We start from the raw sequence: 24547 nt of genomic DNA on the forward strand, positions 1-24547 counted from the left end.
TTTCTTGGATTTCTTTTGTATGTGTATATTAATTTAGTTAAAGGGGATTCCACTGATTTGATGTACATTCAGAATTGTTTACGGTGGTGGTGATGGGAACCAGATGTCCACAGCATTTGATGTCTTTAAAAACCACCTCACAGAAAGTTACATGAAATGGTTATGAATATGATGCCCCTGTTCAAATGACATGGTTTATTTGTTTTCTAAGTCAAAGTAAGTGTCCTCTACAGAGAACACATTTTAGTGTACAATCACTTTTTATTTGCTGAATTTAACATACTGGAAAAAATACACAAAATATTGTGACATATTTACTTATTTTTTTCAGATTTACCACTATTTTATCATTATCAACATTACATATAAAAATATAGACGTGTAGATTTACGGGACATTTTCGATAGTTAATTAAATAGGTGTATTTGCATTGCAGACATTGTGACACCTGGTTCCTATCACCACCACTGTAAAGAAATCTGAGTCAGTAAGTTTCTCTACAATGAATCATTTCGCACTGAGCATCAAGCATTCTTTAAATCTCAATGACTGAATTATGCAGACATTTTGAAAAATTGGTGGAATTCCCCTTCAAGTAATATAGCTTTTGACTTTCAAGTGGCTTAATATAAGCTGTTTTTCAACATACAAAAGAGGCTCTCCATTTTGGAGTTTCTCTGTTCTGTTTCTCTGTAGGGGGCAACCTTGTATTTGCTTGGCCTTACTAGTGCTCATGAATGTTTTGAATCATTATCAAGTTCTTCTGAACCCACAGATAAAGATAAAAGGACATGGTTACAAGCAAGAGAAAAGCCAGAAACATAAAAGTCTGATATGTAACCCTGTCATTTAACATCAGATGAATATCAGATACTGCTCTTTTGACCTCTGAACACGTATTCAGCATTCTAAATTGCAAGATAGCAATTAGCAATTCATCAAGAACATAATGCTTATTACATGTCAGCTTCAGTACCTGAAGAGACAGGGACAATGACTCCCTGAAACTGCAACACACAGTACTGTGCAAAGGCATGTAAATCTACTTATCTGGGCAGTAAACATTTCTTTAAAATACTAACAGTAGAATAAATATAAGTACATAAGCCATTGTAATTGTGTGTTAACGGTTTCCACACCTCTCCTCAAGGAAGCTCAGTATGGACAATAACCATTCACTACATTGTTCTGTCTAGTCAGTCCTTCATTCAAGTTAAATCAGGTGCCCTGCTGACGGAATTTAACAAACCCATGCAAAGACTAGAGAGCAGCTAGAAGACAGGAACCAAACCTGTATTCTTCTATTAAGTCATACAACCCTGTTTCCAAAATATTGGGACACTGTCAATGATAACAAAATGCAATGATATGTAAATAATTTAAACCCTATATTTAATTGAAAACAGTACAACAACAACATATCAAATGTTGAAACTGAGAAATGTTATTGTTTTTTTAAATATTTATGCCCATTTTTGAATTTGTTGCCAGCAACAAGTTTCAAAAAAGTTGGGATGGGGGCAACAAACGGCTGGTAAAGTTGTGTAATGCTTAAAAAACACCGGGTGGTTGATTGGCAACAGGTCAGTAACATGATTGGGTATGAAAAGAGATGCTAAGCTTTTCAGAGGATGGGGAGGGGTTCACCAGACTGTGCGGGGAAATAGTGCAACAATTTAAGAATAATGTGTCTCAACGTAAAACAGCAAAGAATTTGGGGATTTCATCCCCTACAGTACATAATATCATTAAAAAAATTGAGAGAATCCAGAGAAATCTCTGTATGCAAGGGACAAGGCCTAAAATCAATATTGGATGGCCATGATCTTTGGGCCCTGAGGCGGCACTGCATTAAAAACAGACATGATTCTGTAGTGGAAATCATTGCATGGGCTCAGGAACATTTCTGAATGCCGTTGTCAAAACAAAGTTTGTCATCTACAAATGCACTTTAAAACTACCTTGCAAAGAAGAAACCATATATAAACAGGATCCAGAAACTGCGCCACATTAGTACACATAGCATGTGTGACTTGCACATCTATGAAGGCACCATTAATGCTGAATGATGTACACATGTTTTGGGAAGGTTCAGGAAAGGCCATGATTATTTCAGCAAGACAATGGCAAATCACATTCTGCACACATTACAACAGCATGACTCTGTAGTAAGAGTCTAAACTATTGGTGCTAAACTGACCTGCCTGCAGTCCAGACCTGTCGCACACTGAAAACATTTGGTGCATTATGAAGCATAAAATACGACAAATGAGACCCTGAACTGTTGAGCAGCTGAAATCCTATGCTAAGCAAAAAAAAAAAACTAAAATATGACAATATGTTTTCTATTTAACATGTTGGAAAAAAATAAAACATGAAATTTGTGTATTAAAATGTGCAGAAGTGTGTTCTCTGTGGATAATGAATTAACATATTTTCACTTAGAAAATGAACAAAGTATAATTTGACCACGGGCAGCCAAAATTTCCCCACAATGTAAACACTAACAGTGGCATCTGGGCCAGAGGCCCTGAAAGCATATGAGACCACCACTACATTTTAGGCTGAACCTTGAACTATGGGACCCAATGAAAGGACTCAGGCTTGCTTTAACTCCTCAAACCTTAAAGGCCTGCATGTAGGTCCCAATTTCAGTTATTCACTCTTCTGACCACATAACATCATAACATGCATGTTAGTTTTGTAGTAGTTACTGAATAATACGTTTTAAGACATATTACTGTGTTTCAAAAGACCAACACCTTTTGCAGGAACACAATGTGGCTGTACAAATTGCTAGACCTTTACTTAGAATGAAGGACAGAAATGAGTTCATGGCCTTGCAGACGTGACATTAAAGCGTTCTGCAGGAGCCGGAGTCTACAGGGGCTGAGTGCAGCATCATGTGGCAGACCATCAGCAATGAAAAGTGCACCAACAAAATGACTCAGCCGCACTAAGTGAAATGAACTGTATATTACTGAAATGACTGAGACCAAATACAGATGACTAATATGTCAGTAAAAGTGATTTTGAACTTTGAATGTTTAAAGTTGATGCCACTGAGATGCTCAACATGAGTCTACTAAATGTAGAATATGACCATAAGACATAAGAACACATTTCTCTGCCAGTGTTAGACAAAAAAAAAAAAATTAGTTTCAAACCTGCATATAGATAACATAAGCTGCCCATACCTGTGTTATAAACAGGAATTTTGTCATGGCGTTTATTTTCCGAACGCTTTGCAAAATGGTAGAGCGTTGGAGTGCAGGCTGAGCGTGGGGTGAAAGTGCTGTTTACAAGTTTCAGACACCAAAAAAACTCAAAATGGAAAGTAGGAAACAGTGAAATCAAGTGCGTCAAGCTGTTTATAATATTGCTATGTGTCTTAAATAGCTTGCTGGTCACCTTTTCATTGGTCGAGTATAAACGTCATGGTGCTTTTAAAAAAAAACACCTGACACTCAAACTTCATATCTTATGTCTTGGTATATCGTAGACAGGTTGAGGATCAGGTTGAAGTAAAATACAACCTTATGATGGGTGAGGCCTGCTCTGTATACCTGCCTTGATAAAATAAATTGAAAAAATAATGGTAACACTTTACTGTAGTTCTGTTCATAAGGCTACATGACATCTACATAAGCTTGCCATAACAACTGACATAACCCTACATAAATGTTTATAAATGTTTATACCAATTGGCATCATCTGTCATAAAGACTACTTTAGCTAACTTTGATCAGAACTGGCAAATGTAACCTTCATAGCGAATTACACCTATTTTCATGACATGCTTATGTAGGTGTCATAAAGCCTTATGTACCCTACAGTAAAGTTTTGCCTAAATGATAATAATAGGATTTGTGTTTTAAACGAGCTACTGTCAATCTTTTGATTGAAAGAATTCCAGTGTATTCTGTAATGGACAGAAGAGATTTTCTACATTTGGACCTAAAGAAATGGCTCTATTCCAATTTACACAATTCTAATTTACACAGTTTTCCACTTATCATAGCTGTAGTTAAGCATTCAAGACATTTGGTGTCCAGATTTTGCTTCTTTAGTTTAGCACTGGAGCTACTAGGCTAACAAACACTAGAAGTCAATGGTCACTCAAATGGTTTTCTGTAAATACATCCATAAAATATCTCTCAACCTCCTCAAACTGCATTCAGATCTTCACTAAGGCCGTGCAGACTTGTTGATGTCTTCACCATGCATACATCAAGAGTGTCTAGTCTTTTCTGGAAAGAGTTGGTGTGGCTGCATGTTTTTGTTCCAAAAAAGCAGTACCACACATGAAGATTGAAAGCAACTGATTTAACAAGTGGAATCAGGTGTACTTCTGCAGCCACAACGGTCCTTTGCAGATAAGACTGCAGACACCACTGTGGCCAGTTGCACAAGCTGTAAGTTTAGACATAGGCTAATTGTAAGTGTTTATTAAGTTCAGCTTAGTGCATTGCTAAATCAAAATGACTTGCATTACACAAACTAGTTTAACATTGAGCTTAGTAGTTTCTAAATATTTTCATCTCCACCTAAGCAGGCGTACGTTTTGGAGAAGCCATCAGAAACTACATAGAAAGCACAAAAAAGACCAAAAACATTCTTGCTTAACTAATCGAAAAATTCTAAACGTCATAGACTGTGATTTTATGACAGCTCGAGCTCAGTGAGACTCAGCAGCTGCTCAAACGTCTAAACTGAGGTTATGCTGTTATGTCGGTTAGTCAGTTGTTTAATAAGCTGCATATTTGGCTGGCTCAGGGAAATATTAAAGAATAAACAGACAGTGGCTCTAGATAATCAGTTTTATTCAGTTTAACTTGTACACATCGCTCCCTTCTATGCTGGATATATATATCATGGAAAAAGTCATGGCAGTTTCCATGGCAGCAGGTTTATAGACAGGTTCTGAACATCATGTTAAAGTGATGTACATATTAATTAGTTGTCACTAGTAAAGACACGACTTATGGATTTGTGGTCCAACCAAATTTAGTTAAAGGATAGTTTGAAACTAGCTAGTGTAACTAAGGACTTAGTAAAGACTTTACACCCAGTTGTAAGTATAAACTTACACAAAACAGGTGCAACTCAGCCCTGGTGTACATGAATGCAGTGGGCAGCTATATTGGACAACACCTGTACACGACAAAGTTTTATTCATTTACATTGTTCAAGTCCTAAACCACATTGACAGGTTTGTGTGACCTTAATGAATGTGGTTTAAGTGGGTTAAGAGAAGTTCCATGTATATATTCATGGAAAAGATGTGGTTGACATTGACGTCTCGTGTTTGTTAGCAACGTTAGCGCCGTAGCTCAAGCGCTAAACTAACGAAGAAAAATTTGGACACCAAATGTCAACGCTGATTGACTACATCTCATCTCAGCAATCTGTCATTCACTGATCATTTGTTCAGTCAGATAAATTAAACATATCTGAATCCTGTCCTACAGCTTGTTGTCTCCGTGTCCGTTAACAATGTCTAGGCGCTAGTAAACAACTCTTCCCAGAAACCTTTTGAAGACGCTTCGCTGCACTGAAAGCGTGCCCCACTTAGTGCCATACCCCCAGCTCTTAATGGAAAATTAGCTTTGACGTTGCAAATAAGGCTCCCACATATAACGTCCTGGACAAGAACTGGCCTCTGGTTTCCTTTAAATCTCAAAATTTCCAAAATAACATTAACATGAGGTTTTTTTCTTTTACAGAAGCCTGTCTGTTAACCCTTAAAGGTCAGGAATGTGTCACTGCTTCAGATATGATGTACAGTAAAGTCAATAATAACCCTGATAAAGACAAAATGTCTCAGTCTGAACCATCCAGCCTGTAATTAAAATCACGTCTGATCACAGCAAATGGTATGTACTCCATTTTTTATTTTGGTTTGTTTGACACATGTTGAGAAATCACCGTCAGAGTATTTTATGTATATGGAATGCTATATTTAACTTGCCAAGATGCAGCAGAATGGCCAAATAGTACATTTTGTGTTGATTAAATGATGATAACTTAGTGCTATGCATAATAACATGTTTAGTGCTGAATTAGTTAAAATCATGTCAGAAACCCAATCATTTTTTCACCATAGAGCAGTCGTCCCAGAGCACCTTCGTCTTATGAGCTTTACTGTTTTCAGCGTAAATATGTGCCTCTGTCAAAATTGTTTGCCTACAACATGTTCCAAATAAGTTGAGATAGGTGCATGTTTACCACTGTGTTACATCATCATGCCTTTTAACATTCAATAATCCTTTTGAAACTGACACCACCAACTGATCAAGTATTGAAAGCAGAATTTTTTTGCCATTCTTTCATTACACAAGTTATCAGCTGCACCACTGTAAAGGGCCTTTGTTATCATATTTTGCACTACATAATATGCCACACCTTTTTAATGGGAGACAGTTCAGGACTGGAGGAAGGTCAATCTGCACTCTCTGATTACGCAGCCATGTGGTTTTAACATGCAGAATGTAGCTTGGAGTTGTTGAAACAAGCATGAATAAGCCTGAAAAATATGTCACCTGTAAGGCAGCATTTGTTGCTCCAAAAATGTGTATATTCAGTTCCTTTCTGCATTAGTTTCAGGTGTGTAAGTTACCCATGCCATGGGCCCTAATACACCACTGTACCATTACAGACACTGGCTGGTTCTTTTCTTCTTTGGTCCACAGAACACAACGTCCGTTATTTCCATAAACAATGTGAAAGGTTGACTCATCATACCACAGTACACATTTCCTCTGTGCATCAGTCCATTTCATATGAGCTTTAGCCCAGAGAAGTCAGTGGTTTTTCTAAACATTATTTATATATGGCTTTCACTGAGCATAGTACAGTATTAACTTGCATTTGTGGATGCAGTGACAGACGGTGTTTATCAACAACTGTTTGTCAAAGTATTCCTGAGCCTGTGTGGTGATATCCATCACAGAAGAATGCCGGTTTTGAATGCAGTGCTGTCTGAGGGGTTGAAGGTCATGAGCATTCAGTGGCTTTTGGATTTGCCCTTCATGCAGATTTCTACAGATTCCCTGAATCTTTTGATGATATTATGCACTATAGTGGGTGAAATACTTAAAATCCTTGCAATCACTTGCTGAGTAATGTAATGTTGGAATATTCATGGAATATTTTTTTGGAAAAGCTGTGTGCCTTGACCCATCTTTGCTAATAGAGGATAAGGCCTTTCTGAGATGCTATTTTTATAACCAAGCATGATCGTATATCCTGTTTAAGATATTTTCCAATGGTCACAACATTCCTAATCTTCCATTGTCCCTGTCCAAACTTTTCGGAAATGTTGCAGGCATCAATTTCAGACTGAACTTTTGAAATTGAGTTTGTAATACTACTACTACTACTACTACTACTACTACTACTACTACTAATAATAATAATAATAATAATAATGATAAATAGACTGGCCTTGGAGAAGTGTTGAGAAGTGTTTTGGTGTGTCATAGTTTTGTGATAGTCACTGGTTAGTGACTAAACTTAGATAAAAGATCTATGTTTAAATGAACAAAACTTTATGGAAAACACTTTATGGAAAATACAAAGAAGATCAGAAACCTTATAATCTTCTGTATGTTAATTCAGGTAAACTTCAAACACATTCCACAGACATTTTACAATTTTTCAGAAGAAAAAATGTTTGACCTTTTTTATATCAATGAAGCAAATATATATATATATATATATATATATATATATATATATATATATATATATATATATATATAAAGCAACAAGCTAGACTCAGACTGACTGATTACTACTCTGGAATTATAAATAGGACGATCACAGAGACACAGTGTGTCAGTACGGTACACGCAAGCATCTAAAGCAATTATTCCTAGTGTACAGAGACACCTATAGAGGCCATCCCCCACCTACACCCTGCCGTCTTCCTGTACACTTACCGTAATATCCGCAAAATCACTTTCTCAGTCTGAATAACTGTGAAAACATGTGCTTTACATAACATCAATATCATATTAAAGTTCAGAGTTTAGGATTTGTAAATGCACATATGATTTGGTTTCTTTTATGTTTGAGATCTACTTGGTAATGGTAAAAAGTACTGTACGTAAACTAAATGTAATGTTCTTGTTAATCTCTTCATATAGTACATAATACATAGAGAATAAACATTTGTAAGGCATGCAGAAGTTTCAATCTCAGAGAAATAAAAATATTATTATTAAAAAATACATTTTAAAAATGATTTTCTGAGATTCCGAGACACTAATATGGTAAACATAAAATGTTTCTTGGTTCTCCATTTCCATTACAGACCTCAGACGTTGTGCGTCATTTTGTAGGTGGTGTCAGGCTCAAGTAAGGTGATATTGTCTATAGGAAAAATGAATGGTGTTTTTTTAAATCACCCCTAATGCACCCTGTCGTAAACAACGTTATGCAGCTAAGACATTTTCCTCCCAAATATCACTGGGTACTCTCAAGTACAAGGTCGTTAAGTAAAAATGCTGGGTTGCGTGGGGTATTTTGGTGAGGTTGCAAATCTTATAATGTCAAGTCAATGCTTAAAAGTGTTAGGCAGCATGTGACATGTACACAGCATTATTCTACCTAATAACCTTGTGATTCAGTGGATCCCATGACAGTTGGAACAATAAATATAAGACAAATATATTGACTTTGGATCTTTTTTGTTTACCACATGGTGCGATGGCGGTGATTTCCAAAACAGAATTAATTTTTAACCTGAATACATCCTTGACACATCCTCAGAGGTCTATAGCTTATTGCATTTTGACACAATTCAAGAAGAATCAAGGTAAACTGACTAAATATTTTCTCAACATCGTTACATTCAAGTATGTGTTAGACAAATAACAAAGCCTGTTTGTTGTGCTACAACAACCAAGAAAAACAGCTTAGCCAGCTAACCCAGACTAGGGTTGGGCATTTTGACTACCAAGTTCATTTTGTAGTTGAGTACTTAAACATAAAAAACACTAATCTGTTATTTGATATTTAAAATAAACAGTCAGACACGTATACAACTGTTTTGCTTGACCCCAAATTCAAGAAAAAGATATTTTAAGCAAGCATAACCTACTTAAACTCATCACAAGATTCTGACTTGAAAAATGGGTAGGTCTCTCAGAGACAGTTTTAGAAATCGTATTTAATGAATAAGCAGTTTCTGGTTTCATTGAGAAATCACTCATCAAAAATGTTAACATCTCTTGTAGAGTCCCACAGGGTTTAATGTTAGGGCTTTTGCTTTTTTTTCTTTGTACATGTTGCCTCTTGGTAATGGCATGAAAATGGAAACATGAGACTAACATTGCTTAATCGATGTCAAAGTTTTCTACATCAAGAAAAAACTGAAACACTGATCCTTCAGGGGAACTGCTTTGAGAAATTAGGCCCCCTTTTTAGTTATCTTTTAAATGATAATAAGCATTTTATTATGTTTATTTTCTTTTTATTACTTTCTATTTATCACTTGTTTGTAAAGCACTATGTTCTGCTACTTGTATGAAAAATATAATAAATATACTTTACTATATTATAGTAGACTAGACTATATGGAAGCATATCAGTATAAAATTAAAATGTAATATGTGAAATGGTAATGTATTTGTATGGTTGCATTTAAATTTCCCACTCATATATGCAATGTTGAGCTCAGAATGAAAATTCATATTCAATACTGTGATTTTAATTTGCCATTTGTATACTAGTATTGACATTTCATTTACACAAAGATTTAGACGCTTCATGAGTAGATTTGTTTAAATTAAAATGTAATTCCAGAAATCTTTATCTTGAATAGGGAATAGGGAAAAATATTACATAATTGCCTGATCGCAGTTATTTGAATTGATATAGTTATTTTCCACAGTTGTTAACTTTCACAGTCATATGTTTACATCTCAACCAATAAAAAATAAATTGGTTTACTGGTTAGGTTTAGTAACGTATGTAAATAAAAGAATTTGTATTTAATGTGATTATGCAATAATGGTATGATATAATGATAATTAAAATGATAATGAAAATCTTATATGCATTTTCACTCTGTAATAATGCATTTAAATTGTGTTATCAAACAGAACACCAACCTAGAAAGATGACAAAATTCTGATGTAAATGGGAAACAGCATCACTCCTCTTTGCAATGACATATTCTCACATACTGCGCTCATTCTGTGTCAAAATGCCTTTGAAAATGCCTTCGACCTGAATGCATTTTCATCTTCATGGTCTTCCCAACTTGTGCCAACAGCATGGCAAGAGGAAAAGGCTTTATCTAAAAGTCTTTATCTAAAAACATGGCGGCCGAGTTTATACCTACTCTTACACTAGCAGTTGAGGAGAACAAGAGAAATATATCCACTCATGATGCTTAATGTCTTTATAAACGACCCCATGGAAAAAGTGTTTAATCAAATGTGTACCAAGGTGTCTGGTTTATTAATCTGGTTGATAAAAACAGGGCTGAACTTTACTTCCTCCTAATCAGCTTCTTTTTTGAATTTTCTGGTCCACCTTAAACAACGCAGCGGTTACATTCTGGTGCCTCAGTGCCCCCCGAATGTTACAGCAGCACTGTTTAAGGTGGAACAGAAAATTAAAAAAAGAAGTGAACTTCAGCCTTGTTTCATAAACTGAGAACGGTGGCTGAAAGTGAGGCTGAAATATAACATGGTGCCAACACGGTATAGCAGCTGTTGCCAATATAGCCAACGTGACAAGGTGGTTGTGTGATTTACACGTCTATGTGTACCAGTACAAATATGACTAAATCATTTTATGAGTACATTTTAGATAACAGAGAAAGTGGAACACAGCAGTAAGATAGCCCTCGATGCTGGATTAATCTCTATCTGCTGCAACTGTAGCCCACGGTCGGCTAACATGGACAGTAATTCCAACCAACTGATTAAAAGAGAAACATTGGCCACTTTTCTTCATTTAGATTCTTTGTGGGTTGTGATTAAAGACAAAGTAATTATCACAAATGATATATAGTTTTGCTCCATCTTTTAAAGAAAGATCAGCCACCATGTTTTAGATAAAGCCTTATCTGCTGAGCGTACTCTTGGCCCTGCCCTGACGGGATGATTTACAGGTTGGAAAGTCCATGAAAATGAAAATGCAATCTGGTCGAAGGCATTCTGAAAGGCATTTGTCACAGAATGAGCACAGTAGGCAAGAATATGTCATTGCAAAGAAGAGAGGCACTGTTTCCCATTTACATCAGAATTTCGCCCTCGTTCTAGTTTGGTGTTCTCTTGGTGTACCTTTTATTTACCATTTTGACACCGTTATTGCCTCATCACATTAAGCATAAATATGCAGTCCTAGAAATGCATTTTAATTTTAATAAAGCTACTCATAAAGCATCTAAATCTTTGTGTGAATGAAATACCAATACTAAACAACAAATTAAAATTGCAGTATTGAATTTAAAGTTTCGTTTTGAGCTCAACATTGTATATATGAGTGGGAAATTTTACATATTACATTTTCATTTTAGTTTTGATACAAATATACTTCCATAGTACTAGATTTTACTTTAAAATATTGGTTCTGCTTAGAGAAAACAATGTTTTTTAAGTTTCTGGGTCCTGACCCCTATCTGAGGGGTTAGGCATCCCCAGCATCCCCACAGTCCCGTTGCATGCAGCACCAGGGGTGGGAGGGGCCATCCACAAAGGTAGCGGCCATGATGATCGAAGTGTGTGCTATAGGTCAGTAGCCATATTTAGCACAAGGATGATGGTAGTCATCTTACAGCATTCCGAGACTGCTTGGCTTTCCTTGCTCTCAGAGAAATATTGGAGATGGTCAGTGAGATAAGTGGTGGTCTTCCTCACCAGCTGGTTATGTGCTTCAAACTGTGTGTAGAAATCATTTAGTGCATGTCGGAGCAAGGCATCGCCATCATATTTGTTTGGGAATGTAGACATTGGATTTCACTTTGTAGTCAGTGATGGCCTGAATTCCCTATAACATGCTTTTCTGTGCATATTTGCCTCTTTGACAGCCTGGGACAGGCTGGCTTTTGCTGCGCTGATGGCTGTCTGGTCATCTGACCTAAAGGCAGCCTTTAAGGTTTTCAAAAGCATGCCCACCTCCGCAATCATTAATTGCTTCTGGCTAGCACATGTGATGAAGGTCTTGAAGAAAGTCACCTTCAAGTATAGTCATCGCCCATGCACTTGCTAATGCAGTCAGTCATGTATGCTGTATATTCCTCCAAATCAGTCATGATATATTTACCAGTGTTTCCTATGTTTTGATAAAAAGTATTTCAGAAAACTGACTACAAGAAACAAGGGTCGCTGCTTTCCAGCCTCAAGGTACTTTTTCACCACAGTCAGTATGGCAATGCTGTTGATCTCAAGCTGCATGTGATGATTAGTCAGAACAAGCAGGCTCTTGTCTTTCGGGTTGTTTGGCAGAAGTGCAACCACTGTGGGAGATTTTCTTCTGTGCTCCGCCTGTAAAGCAGCATTCTCCGGGGTTGCTCAGGGGTTTTGCTGCCTGTCAGACATGGTGGGGTCGGCACTCTGCACTGGTGCTGAGCATGTCGCACTCTCTTCTTGCTACCAACACTCCAAAGAAGCACATCACTGTCCTGAGGTGAACTGTAGCCAAAGCCCTTGCGAGGTCCTTAATACTGGCCTGCTAGAATTCTTGAGTAGCTTTCTTGCCCCGATTCTCTACTCACAGATGCTTTCTCCCCTTTGTCTCTACTCTCTAGCTGGGTTGCTATCTAGATCTACTCCCCAGGGGGCGCTCAGCCAGTAGTACATGAGCCAATACTGTCACATGCGCCAGCCTTCTACATCAGTAGCAACAGTTTACCCATTTTTTGACAGTTCCTAAAAAGCCTAAAAAACACACTGGGCAGTTACCTCTTTCAAGACGTTTTAACACAGCTTCTGGACTTGAATGCCAAGAAACTTTAACCCATGAAATTCTGCTTGCATAATTTATTTATTTATTTTTTTTGCTTAAAAAAAAAACTTTCCTTTATATTTTTCCAGTAATTTGTACCGGAATGATATAAAGTCTTATTAAGCCATGGTCTTGAGGACTTAATTTTTTGGGGTTTAGTCTTGACCTGGTCTCACTTTCATTTGGATTCAGACTTGACTCAGGATCAAGTCGAGTCTAAAGGGGCCTAAAGTCTAAAGACAGACTTTGACTTGGCTCCCTTTAGACTCTGTCTGGACTTGACCTCAACTAATCATGGTCTTGGACTTGTCTTGGACTTGACAAAGGTTAGATTTATTTTTAGATCAAATAAAGACAATGTAAATGCAATCAAATTTCTACACAATATAATGTAAACAGTCATCAGGATACACTTGCAACCTAAGTGTGACTCATGATTTTTGCTGGCCAAAAGCCGTGTTTATACCACACTTATCGACCACTACAAAACCAATCATGAAAAAAAACAACCCACACAATATTCATAAGTAAATCAAATAAACAATGCACCACAGAGACAGCAGCTATTGGGGAAGCACAGTTGTTTGGGTGATCTATTTTTTAAAGAAGACACTACATATGTATTTTATGTAAGTATGCATTTTTTATATATAAATGTGAGAAAAAAAGCATTAAAGCAAACAAAGCGGAAACTCTGTTAAACTGTGCTTTGGCAAGATGGTTTCATTCAGCCCACAACTTAGACTTTTACGCTTCAAGGTCTAACTTTGATATTCAAATCATGTGGTTCATGTTGTGCAGACAATCCACACATAGATGGTTCTTTAGCTGCTTCTGCTCAGAGACTTTATGTAAAAGTTTTTTCCTTCCATTAAAAACCACAGACATATTTTCCAAGATTGATTAACAAATACCTACAAAAGTCAGTATATTATAAATATATTCAATTTTCATAGGGTTGATTTAGGGGTTCTGTTTTATAATGTATCAAACCAGAGTCAGTGTTATTTATATCTTTCTCCAATCTTTCACCAGGCTTGATTATTCACCTGGATCTAGTAAGTGGGTGAACTATATCAACTTTCAGACTCCATTCCCATTTCTATTATAGAAGGGGATAGGGTCTATTATTGAGAGGGTCTATAAAAGAAAAAGTGACTAGACTTATTGTAGTTCTAAATGAGGTCTGACGCAAATATGATCACTGAAGTCCACTCAGAATTTGAAAAATTTTGGACTACCCCAGCACAGAGGAGGTGGTCTATAATCATTATTTTGGTCCTTTTTAATAGAGGTGTAACAATACACAGCCAAATTCAATTAGATTTGATTCTCAATACTTGGCTCATTTTTATGATATTTTGAACATGATTCAAATGATGAAAAATGATGACTATAATTGTGTTACTTACAACACTTGGGAGACAGGAGGAATGCTAGAGTGAGTCATTGATTGGTGCTGACTGTTTAATATTCAAACAATGCAACTGCATTACATGGCATAATTAATAGAATATCCATTATCTACAATGAAGTATTACAGTTTTGCAAGATGATGCAACAACTACTATTTAAAGATAAAAGATTAAGATTCTCCGTTGTTTTTTTCACAGTTTATTATTTTACATGCGGTTCATTTTTTCAGAGCAAATGACGTAAGATTTTTTCTAGTCTTATATTTCCACGGTTTCACGTGTTAATGTGTCCATGAGCCAAGAGGAATCCCCAGTGAAGTTGCATGCTTACTGTCCCTCTCCGCCAGCCTGGGGGTCACCTGGGCTTTTCCCCACAATGATGACACATTAAGGCATGCGGCAGGCAACCATCCCCCACCCACCCATTTCCGCCTCGATCAGGACCATGTCCTGTCATTGGTGCACGAAAGGGTTCTTTCTCAGGCGTAAGTGTGACCTCATTTCCTTCGCTGTGTTGTATGCCACTGGTTTCGTCAGCTTTGTCACGAAACCTAGAAACAGGCCCACCAATGCTGCGACTGGTGAGGCACACAGATGTAGAAATTAGTGTCATACAAATATTTTACAGACTATTAAAAGTATTAAAAGTAAAGGAATGTTGCAGTGATAGTCGTTACAATGCCTCAAACTAAATAATTTCATTACAAAAAGTAGTGTTAGCATTGATGTCAGCATAACAGCTTGATTTAAAAAATGTGTGTGAAATGCTAATAAAAACAGAAAGTAGTAATTAACAAGTTGTGTTTGACCTGTATTAAATTGAAAACAGTACAAAACACTACATTTAATGTTTTACCTTATGAACTTTATTGGTTTTATTAAACTCATTTCCAATGGGTTACAGGTCTGGACCGCAGACATTGTATGATTACACAGCCATGCTGTTCTTTCGTGTGCAGAATGTGGCTTGGAATTGTCATGTTGAAATAAGTCTTCGCTGTCTAAAAAAGACACTGTCTGGTAGGCAGCAAATGTTGCTCCAAAATGTGTACATATACTTCAGAGTCAATTGTGACTTCACAGATTGATAAAGAGGAGCTTTGTCCTTAAACTGCTGGAGGGTTTGTGTTTTTATTTTATTCAAACAAATGCATTTTGTGGCAAGGTGGACTAGGACTAGGCCTTAACTGGATGCACCTTTCATACCCAAGCATGATTTAATCACCTGTTTAAAATGTTTTTTTTTTTTTGAACATTTCACAATGTACCCAGTCTTAAATTGCCCTTGTACAAACTTTTTGGAATGTGTTCCAGGCATTACTTTCACAAGAAGCGTATATTTACAAAAACGATAAAGCTAACAAGGTAAAATATTACATATTGTTGCTGTCCAAAAAAAACAGCATCGCTCCATTTTTTTATTTTTATTTTTCTACATCATTTGAGCATGGCAGCTGTCCTTTACATTATGTGAAAAGTTCATGATGACTGGACTAACGCTGGGAATCTCCTCTTTACATTTACTTACATTGAAAGTAAAGAACATGTTTGCCCTCTCCTGTTAAGTTGCTATTTTAAAAATACTTGTTTTCCTTTGCACAGTGATGTTATTTTGTCTTTGTAATGTTGTCATTTAAATGTAGGTCAAAGTGGATTTACAAATCACTGCTTTCTGTTTTTATTTGTGTTTCACATTTTGTTCCAGCTTTTTCAGAACTGAGGTTAGCATTTTCTTAGTGCACTGCCCCTTTCAGATGAGGTTTACGAATACGCTATTTTTATCTTACACGCAAAAGAACAACAAAAACAACAACAACAAAACTTCCTGTTGTTGTCTTGAATCAAAACAATTTGTGGGGGAAGACACACTCAGCTGTAATTATGTCCCATCTACACATACAGAGACCTGCTGCTGATTCAGAATGAGAAGAGGAACTGAGAGCGCTTTGTAGTTTCCTTCCAGGGGCGCAGAAAGTCAGATTCACATACAGATACAGCTGCGCACACACATACTCTCGCATCCGTACACCCCTGACATGCGCGCCTTTTGATGCACTCTCGACTGAAGAGATTTGATGGAAAAGATAAGGTCATTGGTCACTGTCTGTCCCTGAGTTTCAACAAACAAGTGTTTTCCCTGCGTTCCAAAGGATCTCATATAAAGGTAAGTGCACAGTACGAACAACACCAAATCACAGAATCATTAGTCCATTACAGCTCCGATCAGCGTGAGTGAATAGCATAGCTGAAGAGGCTAATTAGGCAACATCTTGTACAAAACATGTCTTAGAATTGACTTCATTGCTTTGTTGAATTTTTGCAGCCTACCCTTCTCTAGTCGCCAACCAATGGCACTGAGGTAAGAGATCTTTTTATTCAATTCAAATGTGTTTATTAGCTGAAATATCTTGATATTTTAAATGAGCTTAAGTGCAGCGTATTATCATCATCTGTTTTTAAAATAATACTACTAATTCTACCTAATACTGCGAATGATTGAATTCACTTTTGAAAAGTAGTTATTATTATTATTACTCATTCTGTGAATGTAGTCTTAACAGAATTCTGTGCTTCACAGTTCATGGCTTGTGTCTGCTGTTATGTCTCCTTTAATGTTTCAAGGTTCTTTTCATTTGCTTTCTCTCTCACTTGTGAGAGTCAAACTGAGAGAGTAAGTCATGCGAGAGTTTGGAGAAAGTGTGCTTAGTTTAGGAGAAATTTGATGAGTAATCAAACAGCAGCACATCTGTGGGCTGCTAGAACGGTCAAGTCACTTTAGTCTTTTCTGCATTCGGCCTCGTCTGAGCTCTCATGAAAACAGCTAAGGTGGAGTTTGTTTTTTACAGATCACAGCGGAACAGTTATGACTGACATGGTCTCCTCTTGTCTTTGATGATGATGAAGGATGTTTTTGTGAATGCATCTGCACAGTTGCATCAGAAGTACTGAAAATACATTTAGCCTTACACGGTAAATACAATGTTTCACTAAAAGGCTAAAAATGTTTGTCTTTGCTCGTTTGGAAGTTTAAATATGTTCCACAATGAATCGAGAAACTTAAAGAAAGATCAGATTGGATGCTTAGACATTAAGTCAAATTCAATTATTTTGTGTATTCATTCTTTTTTAACACAGATGGCCAGAAGCCGTTAAATAATTCCCACAAAACATTATACATTAAGGACTGAAGTGGTCATTTGCATTGTATTATTATATATTATGTCTCTTTTACAGTCAAGGGTGAGGAGTGGTGTTGGGTAAAACTGGGTAGCATTATGTTTTAAAACTGCTATTACAGTATGTGTGTAATGTCAAACAAGTAAGTAAATCTAATCCCATGTGCTGAGAAATAGACAAAAGTTGTATCTGCTGCTGTACATTATTTATTTTTGAATAAAGTTTTTTATTGTCACTGTGCCTGGATTTTTTGTACTTTGCTCTTCAAATAAACTGTAGTTTTGAGAAATTTCTACAACTTTCAAAAACTGATTTCATATACTAGCTGTCATTTTTTTTTAAATAAGAATAAAAAGCATGAATTATGTCAGACTGGCTTTCAGAAAAGGTGGTCAAAGAGTGGTTGCGGAAACATCTGTTTTCTAGTACTGCTGTACTTGAGTGCAGCGTTTGATAGAACTGCCCCATGACATTTTAATAGGAAGGTGTAGGCCTTACTTGATAGACGTCTATCAATTTGTCGGTGTAAATGGGGAGTTTTCCAGACACAGAAAGTGCAATATGGTGTCCAACAAGGCTGTTTTTAGGGCTCATATATATATATATACATGTTTTTCAGATCTGTAGTAAGAGTGGAGTTTGATTTTCTCCTCTCTCTCAAAGAAGAAAACTTTAAGTGCTGTTTATCTGATGGGGACAGCTTTGGTGGTTTACCAGCTCTTGAATGGTTAAAAGAAGTCCTATTTTCTCTTTTTGGAAATTTCTGTTTTACAATTATTTTCCTTAGACTTGATTCATTTTTCCCTTTCTTATGAAAATAGATTATCTTATATCTAGTCTACTCAGAACAATCTCCTTTAGCTATTTTAGAATCACATGAGAAGGAAAACTGTAAGGCTGCTAAGGTGTGTTTGGGTAGTTGCTTGTGTGAATGTTAGCATCTCTTTGAAGGGCACTTTATGTCAGCAACTCTTTTGGGAACAGCTTTTGTTGGGAGGACAGTTGTAACGATTGTAAGTGAAGTAGAGAACACAAAAGTAAAAAATTTACAAATTAAATACTGATAGAATTATTAATATACTGAATGTTGTAAGCTTTACTGTAATTTTCTGTTAAATATGTTTTCTGCTTTTTCTGACATTGAAAAATGACTTGTAATTTATGGCCATTTTGAGTGAAAATTAAACAAAAACAAAATCATGGTCTCTGACCTTTGAACAGCACTGTACATGTCAGCTCAGCAGGATTGAGTGACACAGCTGCACATAATAGAAGACTTGTGTTACAGCACAAAAACCTGAATAACCAAGAACTTCCTCCTGCTAAACACTGATAAAACAAGAGTATTGTTGAGGGGGTTCAGTGTGCTCAAAATAGGTTGCAGATTTTATCCTTGACCTTTATGGTTTTTCAGTGTAACCAAAAGCTACCTTGATGTAACACTGAATGCTGTTCATCTACTAAATCTGCTGAATGGAGTGGCATCTCTAAGATTGTTTTTTATGACTTGAGAAACATGTCCAAAATAAGATACATGCTAATTCTGCAAGATACTGAGAAACTAGTTCGTGCTTTCACAATTACTAGATTAGACTACAGTAATGTGTTACAGACTGGTTGCCTGCTGTCTCTGTAAATAGGCTGTAAGTAGTTCAGAACAGGGCAGCCCATGTGCTTACCAAGAAAAGAAAGTTTGATCATAATCATCTGCTTTTATTCTGTTTACATTGGCTTCCTTATAAGTTTTGCATTGACTACAAGGTCTTGCTTATGACTTTTAAAGCCCTTAATGCAGGGCTGTACATAAATGTTTTGAGCAGGTAGTGCTGGTGCTACAAAGGTGTTGTACCACAAATTAATTTTTTAGCACTGATGTAAAAACTGTATTAAAAGCTTTTAAAAGTACCTCAATAAGTGAAACACATTTTCATTTTAACTGTGAAAATAATCAGAAGCAGCAAGTAAAATATTTGTATTTTAATGTTTATGTTGTAAAATGTATATAATTAACTTACGTCACAATAATTCCAATTTTTTTTATTTTTTATTTGGGGGTCAAAAGCTTCAACAGCAGCTTCTTCTCCCCACAGGGTTTAAACAGGCCCTGAGTGCCTGTTCTGAAAGGATGAAACAAGTAGCTCACTCTGTATTGATGTTAATATCTACCGATTTGCAGCTCTATTCGGTTGTAGAGTTCACTTATATTTGGTTGTGCATTCTGTTGTTTGCTGGGAGTGACTGAGCCACGTAAGAAAATCCCCTCGCACTCATTTCAGCCAGAAGAGCCATACTTCATATATAAATACAGTATCAGACTGTACATGGATTTACAAAGTCATACACAGTTCATTTAATATCAGATGTAGCTTATAGTTTACCTTTAGTTTAATTTATATAGATATTGCACTTTATATTTTTAAAATAGTTTTGTCTTCTAAGAAAATGTGATGGTTATCTCTCCGTCTATCGCATCGTGAAATTGAACCCTTGGTTGGAGTTACTCATTTCAAAATAGGCAAAATACTTTTTAATATGTGATTTTTAATTAAATCAGTGAATTCTAAAAAAAAAAATGGCTAAGGCATTTGGGACGATTTAACAGCTTCTTATCAAAATTTAGTAAGCAAACTGCAAAATCTTAAATCATTGCTGGCTTTATGTACCACCTTACAGCCCCAAACTAAATAACTTTGGGGATTTTGTACTTTGCAAATAGTTCTCTAGTGCTTGATGTCCTTCAACACACTGCAGCATCTGATGCACTGTGACATACACTAAACATATAAGACCGATGTTATCGTATACTTTACAGCAGGGTTTAGCCAGCTACCTAGAACACAGCTGAAAAGTGAGTGATGTTATATTATAGCACACTAGACTGCACATCTTACCAAAGGAGAGAATGTGATTATTTCTTTTTTTATGTCTTTAACCATTCACAAATTACGTTAGCAACCTAGCTATGCAAACTAATCTTTACATAGCATACTAACACATTAACCTTTCCCACCACTGGCTTTTTTCAGTCAGATAATTTCCAAAATGCTGGCCAAGTGAAATGAGCATGTTGCACTTTTCACCAAAAAAATACCGGTCTGCACTGCTCAGAATGTAGAAATGCTCCAGGTAGAGCATGTGGACCTCACATGTGGACCTCATGGTGGCTGCTGGATGGGCCTAGGCCAAAAAAATTCTTCCACCACCCTTGTAAAAGCCTCTGTGTTGACAGCAGAGACCCTCTATACCTTTAAGAAGAGCAAACAACTGTCCAACATCTAACATCCTGCTCATCTGTACTTGTCTATGCTAACTGATACTTATCCAGTCAGCACAATAGATTGTTTTATGTACTAAGTGGATAAGAGCCATCAGGATTCCACCACAAGCATAGCAAAAAGGCGTACAGCGTTTATCATTACAAAAGGTAGTCTATAGTGAAATCCACATTAGGCCTGTTTGTGTCAGCAACATAAAGCGTGGATCACACAAAAGCTAATAATGAGCTTGAGGGCAGGGGGCAGTAGCCTGAGAAAACCAGCAGTAAAGTGCGATACAAGCAAGCTAGCATCTACAAGAATATGTATATCCTAGCGCATCATCTGATTTAGAAGAATTTTATGATTAATTGCTACAACAAATAAACAAAGCAGTAAGTGGATCTAAGAAATGTCGCCATCTGGTGGTGGATATGAAATGTAGCAGCCCAGCAGAATGCATGACCGAACCAACTCAGAAACTCCTTAACCAGCTAGCTCACATACGCAACTCACATATGAAACTCAACTGCAAAGTGTGTGGCAAGCTCAAAACGCAGCTTCATTTGTAGCTTGTCAGCTTATCTGTCTAAACATAAAGCTAATGTTACAATAGCCCCACATCTGTCCAATAGCAAAATAACTTAAAAAGCTAAACCTTCGATATGGTGTTTTTTTGTGGTATCGTTTATGAATACAGGAGCTAACATGGAATACGACTACACTTTACACTCTAAAAAAGCTTGTGTTAATTAACCACACATTTAGTATCATAATATGTTGACTATGTGTTAAAATAAGAAAGAAAAAATGACAAGTTTCCAACATATCATGTGTTAAATCACTGACCAATCACACTACAGACTGCATGTTATACACCTGCCACGCCATAACTTGCCCTCTCATCTGAAAATCTGCCTTTTGATGTTTTTGTGCGTGAGGTTTGTTCAAATAAGGTAAATAAGCTTGTCCTAGTTCTCTGTATTTGCTCTTTAAGACTTTAAAAATGCTTGTCGTGGAGCTTTGCAGGTTTTGCTATTTATTGAGACAATAAAGTTAGTTTTTCTTCCACAAGTTGACTTTAACCCGAGGTAAACTTATCTAGTTAGAAAACTAATTTAGTTTTTAAAAGATGGCTGACAGTCTCATAGCTGGGTGAAATCATGATGGACAGCCAGAGGTAGGGGTTCAAGAGACACTGTAAACAGTAAGGGGGAAAGGAACAGCCTTGATGCGTCATAAGCATATTTGACCTGTAATGCTGTTGGATTAGAATATAGGACTATATTATATTGATAAAATTCGAGCTGAGACACATGAGCTCTAATTATAACAGAAGACATCTTCACTCTAACTGATTAAACGCTTTGACTGCATCCAAAGAAAAGACTGTGTAGAGAGACTCAGTCTGACTGGAGGAGACTGGAAATAACAGCTGTGTTAACTTGTCAAACCTGAAGAGTTAGATAAAACTCAGTAGGGATTCCATCCAAACCTGGCAGTTTGCCTTTGTTCATACATTGGAGTGTGTTTTCCAGCTCAGTAAGGGTTAATGGCCCAGTTTATGTTTCCACTTCATTTTAACGGTGGTAAGCGTGGAAAAAAAGATAGAGGTGTCAGTTTTGTCGTTAAACTCAGAGGTGTAGAGTTCTGAACACAAACACCAATGTTTAATGTTTTATTAATATAAGATTGGTCAGTCATTTTCACCAGATGAGGATTTTACAGACAAAATATTAGTAAGCATTTAATTGCTGTGTAATCTTAGGGCTAACAGATGATGTGGCTTGCTTCCATTAAAATATTGTTTTTATCTTTGAATAAGAAACTCTGCTCTGCTCCTGAGCAATTGATAATCTTTCTTAATCACAGAGAATTTAGTGACTGTATGACTGTACAGTTAGAGATTTCTAGTGACGCCTCATTCAAGGTCAGACATCTTTTCAGAATGAGTTTTGTTAAACCAGGAAGCATATGAGATCGAGTTGTCCCTGATAAAGCCCTTAACTGCATCTCAGAGTACATATTCCAGAATGTTTTGTGTGAATTGCATTTGATGTTCAAAAGAAAGGTGTTGCATTGTTACCCTAGTGCTAAATAAAAGCACCAAAACCTTGGCTAATGTTACAAATGGATCACATTTAGGACTAGTTTTAGTGTTTATTCATCTAATAGAAATGATGCTTTATGTTAGCTCTTTTACAGCTTCTTCAAATTGAAGAAGCACCAGAACACTGGTGATGGTACTTGTAGATGATCTAAAATTCATTAAGAGTTATAATGATAATGCATAAAAAATGTATATTTATACATGTATTTTTTGAGCTTGTTGTGGAGCAGTTAGGCCAAAAGAACACAATGAGTAGTTCTGACACAGACCGTGTGATTAAAGCACATATTTGTGTTAAAAGTTTGAACACATTGCCTGTGTTAGTGAAGATAACATCATGGCTGTGTGAAAACTAACAAAAATGTGTTGTCCTTAACTAAACACATTATTTTGTTGAAAAATAGCACAACATGTGTTTGTTTCAATTCTACTCCTCACTGTTGGGAGCAGCGTGTACAGTCTACTCTGCCATGAGTTTCCTAGGATTCCTTTATCTAGATGGGGCTGCGCTTTGTTGACCAAAGAGTAGATAATGTAAACCTCTAAAATGTGCCACCATTTTGTATCCAGTGACATGCCGAATAAAAATGTTGTGGATTACAAAACCACAACAACAATCTCAGACGTTTATTATTATAACATTGAGCAAGAATTTCATTAAACAACTATTTTACAGCTTTAGAAATGAGCAGGACATCTCATAGCAATCATGGTGGTTGTATTACTAGAGGCCTTGCCCTTCAATAAAACAGCCAATCAATTTGTTTACAAGTGTAAAATATTGGGATATGCACATGCATAGTAGCTGGTGTAGTGTCTGTTGTGCTCCTCCTTCCGAGCGGGTTCATCCATACATCTTCCAATCCAGATCATGTCTTAGGTTCTGTTTAGCTATTGCAATAATGGCTTCTCGGTGTAACACCAGCTTATTTAACGTCTTTTATTTAAGACCTTACATAGAGTGATAGTAGTAAACTACCAAGCTAGTTAGCTATTTAGATTTTTGTATTTATTTAACATACTTCAAATTCTCAGTGCTGTAACTAATATCACTTGTGTTAATTCATTGAGACAGTTAATCAATGTAAAGGAGTCAGGATTCATTTGACAAATAGTTTTTTCTGAACATTTTAGCTAGTACCAGTGCTATAAAGTGGAGGATGACAGCACATCCTGTGGCCAATTTACAGTATCAAATAAGCACCTAATCCCACCCACCTAGTGACTGTCATGTTTGTATCATGGTTCAGAGTAGTAGCTACCTCATTTTCTTGGCTGTTATAAGTCCAAGGAGACAGAGAGAGAAGGATCCTAGACCTACAAAGACCTATGTGTGGCACAGGAAATAACTCAGATTCTTAAAACTAGAGGCTTTCAGGACACCAGAGACACATATGTGGCAGGCCATTCAGGCCTTCACTAACTACAATGAAATCACATGTCTGTGATGTTGATGCTTAGGGTGTGTGTTGACCAGCTTGCATATGTCCTAACTGACAACTTCACAATTTCTCTGAGCCAGGCAATTGTCCCAGTGTGCTTCAAAATGACTACCATCATCCCTGCCAAAGTAACTGTCTGTGTCTGGCCTCAGTGACTACCGACCTGTAGCGCTCACTACGATCATC

At 36.6% G+C, this 24547-nt stretch overlaps 1 long non-coding RNA gene across 1 annotated transcript; it reads left to right on the plus strand.

Annotated features, from left to right (window-relative positions):
* The first annotated feature begins 16406 nt into the window (after positions 1-16406).
* Positions 16407-17775, plus strand: LOC118811282. Its single transcript, XR_005007468.1, has 3 exons — positions 16407-16542; positions 16702-16737; positions 17225-17775. It is a non-coding gene; the product is annotated as an uncharacterized LOC118811282 (long non-coding RNA).
* The last annotated feature ends 6772 nt before the right edge of the window (positions 17776-24547 follow it).

This window comes from Colossoma macropomum, unplaced genomic scaffold, assembly GCF_904425465.1.
Source record: "Colossoma macropomum unplaced genomic scaffold, Colossoma_macropomum, whole genome shotgun sequence".
Lineage (NCBI taxonomy): Eukaryota > Metazoa > Chordata > Actinopteri > Characiformes > Serrasalmidae > Colossoma > Colossoma macropomum.